This window comes from Dasypus novemcinctus, chromosome 12 (assembly GCF_030445035.2).
Source record: "Dasypus novemcinctus isolate mDasNov1 chromosome 12, mDasNov1.1.hap2, whole genome shotgun sequence".
In the NCBI taxonomy this organism is placed as follows: Eukaryota; Metazoa; Chordata; class Mammalia; order Cingulata; family Dasypodidae; genus Dasypus; species Dasypus novemcinctus.
The window spans coordinates 53,102,059-53,107,521 of NC_080684.1; the positions used below are offsets into that span (position 1 = coordinate 53,102,059).

General features: G+C 37.0%; 1 pseudogene; it reads right to left on the bottom strand.

The window, feature by feature from the left end:
* Positions 1–273: 273 nt before the first annotated feature.
* On the bottom strand, positions 274–3,812 carry LOC101444702 (serine/threonine-protein phosphatase 2A catalytic subunit beta isoform-like; annotated as a pseudogene).
* Positions 3,813–5,463: the final 1,651 nt, after the last annotated feature.

Below are 5,463 nucleotides of genomic sequence, written 5' to 3' on the forward strand. Positions count from 1 at the left end.
AGAGAAAAAATGGTTGCTACAACTACAGCAAGCCAACTGTTTAGACTGACTGATGTAGACATAGTGTAGTACTGAATTTCAGTCTGAAATTGTGCTAAATGCTCATCATAGGTATGGCACATTTTGGTCCATGATATGGTTTAATGCCAAGCTAGATTCCAATTTCTTACAGAAACACATAGATTACTGTTGTTTTTTTATTGTTTTTAAATATACGTATTTTTAAAAGCCAGGTATAATTACACATACAAAGGCAGGTTTTCTGAGGAGCAATTAAAGAAAGTAGTCTGGGGGTCACATAAGGCTCTTCACTATGAGGCGCTGAGTCAACCTGAAGGAAGGACTATTTTAAAGTGCCATCTAATTCCATGAGCAGCCTGATTCTCACAACCATAATAATAATTGCATTCACTGAAGACAGCAAGCACATTCTCATCATGACACCTATATATTCCTCCATTACAAGTTGGTGAGCTCAGAAAGCAGCATGAAACCATTGGCATGATTAAATGGTTAAGAAATGTCTTGTCCATATGTGTAGCCAGCACCAAGTGGAGAAATACCCTACCCATGAGGATCATCTGAACCTGACCATAACAAACCATACATTGGGCATGTGGAACTTCTTATAAACGGTCCAGGGCCCTTGTATGATCCAGTGTAGCTATGGATGGAGAGAGGTCACCATGGAGGCAAAATATCTGTCCATCTACTAAAGCTGTTAAGTGGAAGATAATCAATAGATCTGTGAAATATTTTCACACATTGGCATTTCCATACTTTCTAGAATTCATCCTAAAAGCCATATACTTGGGTAATTTGTCGGCTTTCAGGGTTTCCTCTCAATATTGTAATTTGTTCTGGATAATGTACCTTTAATGCCACAAGCAGAATCACAGTCTCCACTGAATAATAACCTCTGTCCACATAGTCACCCATGAATAGACTGTGTCTGGTGATTTCCCACCAGTTCTGAAGAGTTCCATAAGATCATGGAATTGACATCTCCACAGATGGTACATCTCCACAGATGGTAACAGGACAACGAAACTCTTGCACATTTGATTCTTGGTTAAAATTCCCTTAGCCTTTTCACACGGGGCCGGCACTTCCTTCGCGTTAAGTAGTTGACATTCATTCAGGTGCTCGACCCCTCGACCCCCTCCTCCGACCCTTGGCGAACGCCTTGGTGCCCCCACCCGCCACTGGCCGGCTCCTAACACAGCTCGCAGCTCAGCTGTATGTTTATAATTCCTTAAAGAGAAAGAACAGTCAGTCAGTTGAAAGGAGGTGGAGGGGGGGCGCGGAAGCGCAGGGTTGAAATACCAGATAAAGGCTCGGAGTGTGTGTCCACGGGGTAGGAAGGGCTGGGGGGAAGCGTAGAGGGCTTTGGGAAAGAGTTTGAGAGGGAACAGAGAACTGCAGAACGGCACAGAAAGACGATATGTCTGAGTTCAAAATTGTGCCTGAGATGATCCTCACAGTCCTGGATTTCCTTTGTGAGTCAGAGCATAATGTTTCAATTCTTAAAAATATTAGCTTTTCCTTTTTATCTGACGCCACCCATTGATAAGATTACTAAGGGAATAAATGGAATTATTCTTGTTTCCTGAGCCTTTTATTCCCTTACAAAGGGTCAACTTCCTAGACAATGGTAATAAGTGAACCATGATAGAGTAGTTTATGGAAATTTTTACTTGACCTGTAACTTAGCTTTATAAATAATTCTAAACAGTCATAAAGCGACTATGCTTGAAAGATAATTGCCCAGTGAGGTAACAAACTCTGGTCATACAATTCAGCAAGGACATAATATATTTAAAATAAAATAAAATAAAATAAGACTTTCAAAAAGAGATTTTCATTTAAAATTATGGTTTCTGGCTATCATTTAAATATATATTATATAGGAATTTTTTGAATACTGTACTAATTAAAACTAAAAATCTTTATATTTTAGAGAGTATATATATTATATATTTTAAAGGAAAAGGAAAATTAGTACTCCAGGATTTTTTATTTTGTATTTATGAGGAGATATGGGGAGAGGTCTTGGAGCAGAAGCAGAGTGGAGAAAAAATATATTCATGTAATTCAGAGAAATAAATTCTAAGGAGGAAAGATACAAATGACACAAACTCAAAGTGGATGAATAATATGTCCATGTATGGTAGCCAAAGGAAGGAGAAATAAGAAACATTATCCCCTATAGAGAGAGTTTTGTTTTTCTTTGTTTTCCAATAGCATAGTCTTCCTAAGGTCTATCTTCATTCATGCATTCCAAAATATTGATTAAAGGTATTGAATACTAACAATTTGCTACATATTAAACCAGATGCTTTAAATACTAAGATAAATATGATACAATCCCTGACCCCACAGATCTGAAAACTTCATTAGTCATGGTCATAGGCATGTAAACAAATAATTTTTTCATTTAGCATTAGAATGCTAATATAGGTCTGTATAATGCATTTTAGGGAATATCTACAAAAATGAGCAAGTCATGAGGTAATAGACTGTGAGGGATTCATAAATGAGGCCTCTTTGGAGTTGAATTTATTTCCAGAAAAGCAGAGGGTAAGTGTTTGATCTGACACTGATAATGCCCTGAAAGTGTTAGTGGGCTTGGACAATAAAATGATAGGACATGAAATTGAGGCCACAGATCCACTTAGTGAAAGATATGAACTCAGACTGCCATAAGAAGCAAAGTAATGCACTCTCAATAAACAGAAGGATAGAAGTATGGGCTAGTCAAAATTCACCCTAGAGATATGACAGGGAAACTTGGGAGTCTCCGCCTGGGATAAGCGAGTCAAAAGTCTCCCCTGAGAATTTGGAACTGAATTAAGAGCAGAATGTTGAAATTGGATATTTATACTACCAAAATCATCTGAAAAAAATTCCAGGCCCCAACAAGTCCTCAAAATTAATATGACATTTTTTCCTTAGTTGATATACACATGGAAATCTCCTCCAACACAAAGCACAAAGAAATACTAACAGGAAAAAACAAACAAATTAAGCCCCTCTAAAAACAAGCTCACGTTAAAAAAAAAGTATAAAAGAATGGAGAAAGAGTTGAGCAACAGTCAGCAGACAAATAGAGGCCCAAGAAATTGAGAGAATTACAATCAGAAAGAGAATATAAAAGTAATTTATTTAATACGGTTAAAGACATAAGAAAAGGCACTGCAATTGTAAAGAAAGAATAGGATACTATCAAAGAAAGACAGAATGGATAAGGAAACAAATATAATTTCTAGAAATGAAAAATATTATCATTGATCTTAAAAACAAACCAAATGATTTAACCCAAATGTTAAAATAAAGTCAGAGAGAATTAGTGAATTGGCAGATAGATCTTAGACTTCACAGTGCAGTTCAGAAAGTTAAAGAACAGAAAAATAATAAGAGATTAAAAGTCATAGAGGCTAGATCGAGAAAGCAAAACTGTATATGCACTTACATATAAAATAGGAATCATAGAAGTAGAGTGACCATTTGATTTAATAACCCAAGCAGGAGATATGTTAGCATGGAAGGCAGTATTAAGAAAATTAAATTTACACATTTTAATAATTTATTCATTGACCTATAAATTAGCTCCATTTTGATTGTGGACCTATAAGATAGTACCATTCAAAAAATTTCCAAAAATAAAATTCTTTCTTAAAAAAATTAAGATAACATATATCCATGTACATTAAAGAAAAAGGTTTTTATATTGATTAGCTAAACATCAAAGAAATAAAAACAGAATAATCATTCTTTTCACATTCACAAACTTTAAACTGCTTCTTATCCATATCTATTTCTAATGTTGTCACTGACATTATATTTTGAAGAATATATTTTTTAATTTTTTTTTTTTTTTAAAGAAGCCTTAGGTTATATAAATGTTACATAAAAAAAGGTAAGGGATTCCCATATGCCCCACTCCCTCCCCCTCCCACCCTTTCCCACATTGGCAACAACCTTTATTAGTGTGGTACATTTATTACAATTGATAAACACATATTGAAGCACTGCTACTAACCATGGATGATAGTTTACATTATTGTTTACATTCTGTTCCACAGTTTTGTAGACATATACATACACAATACAGACCATTATATACTTATAGAAAAAGTATAAGTATATAATGGTCTGTATTGGTCATTGCAAAGTCATGTAGGACAATTCCAATATCCTGAAAATAGCCCCATATCACCCTTATTCTTCCCTCTCCCTCCCCTCAAAACCTCTGGTGGCTAATGCCTTTATATCAATGATAAAAGCTCTTCCATTGCTAGAATAATAATAAGTCTATAGTAGAATAATAAAAGGTCTACTTTAGTCCATTGTTCATTCCCACACTTGAGGATTTTACGATGGTGATGTCCACTCAGCTTCTAATTGAGAGGGAGCTTAGATCCCATGGGGTGCATGGCTGGAACTCTCTTGCAGTTGCAGACACTCTCTGTTCCTTGGGATGGGCATTGTTCATCATCATCATCTACGTGTTAGTTGTCCTGGATGAGTCTAAATAACTGGAGAGTAAGTGTTGGAACTCTGCTGAGATTCAGGGCTCAGATGGCACATGGATGGACCAAAGATTTAAGTGTCTAGGACATATATTTAACAAGTATAGTGCTAATTATAGGCTCGCGAAAGAGCCATGTGTAAGGGAACTATAAATTAGTCTAACTCTGTTACACTGGAGAGCATAAAGTCCAAAGGAAGGCCCGCCTGACAGGATGCCTTACTCCTGAGCTGTCTGCCCTGCTTATAGTACCTGGATGTCTCTAGAGCCCTCAGGAGCCCTTCTATCTAGGGCACAGTTTACTGTGCCAGTCAATGAGATCCTGCTAGGACTTCCATAAGCATAATCTCTGGAATGACTCCAGACTCATGTTGAAATCTCTTAGCCATAAAAACCCATTCGTATTCACCATTTCCCCCTTTTGGTCAAGGTCTTTTTCCAAGTGCATTGCTAGTTGACATTTGGTAATAATCCCTTGGTGCCAGGAAGGCTAATTGCCGGAGTCATGCCCATATTAAGGTAGTGCATTTATATGCTAAGTTTGGTTTAGAGAGAGGCAGCATTTGAGCAACAAGGAGGCTTTCAGGAAGTGACTCTTAGGCAATATGTAATACTAAGTTAAGTTTCAATTTGACAAGAAAAGATTCGTAAGTACAATCATCATATCAAGGGCCTGGCATAATGGTCTGTCCTCCTTCACTAGGCACTGCCATTGTACTCTGGGGATTCTTGCTGTCCTATTAGAGAATGTAGCAGAATTCCCCAGGGTGGGATTTCAATATTCTTTTGGTTATTGTGTGGCTCTCCACCCACCAAGATAATGCCTTATGAACACTTGAACACTTCTTATGCATGCCCCAGGTGAGCTCGCTCCCATACATCCCCCCATCACCAGCACCCTGCACAAAGGATGTATTTTTAATATTGTATTA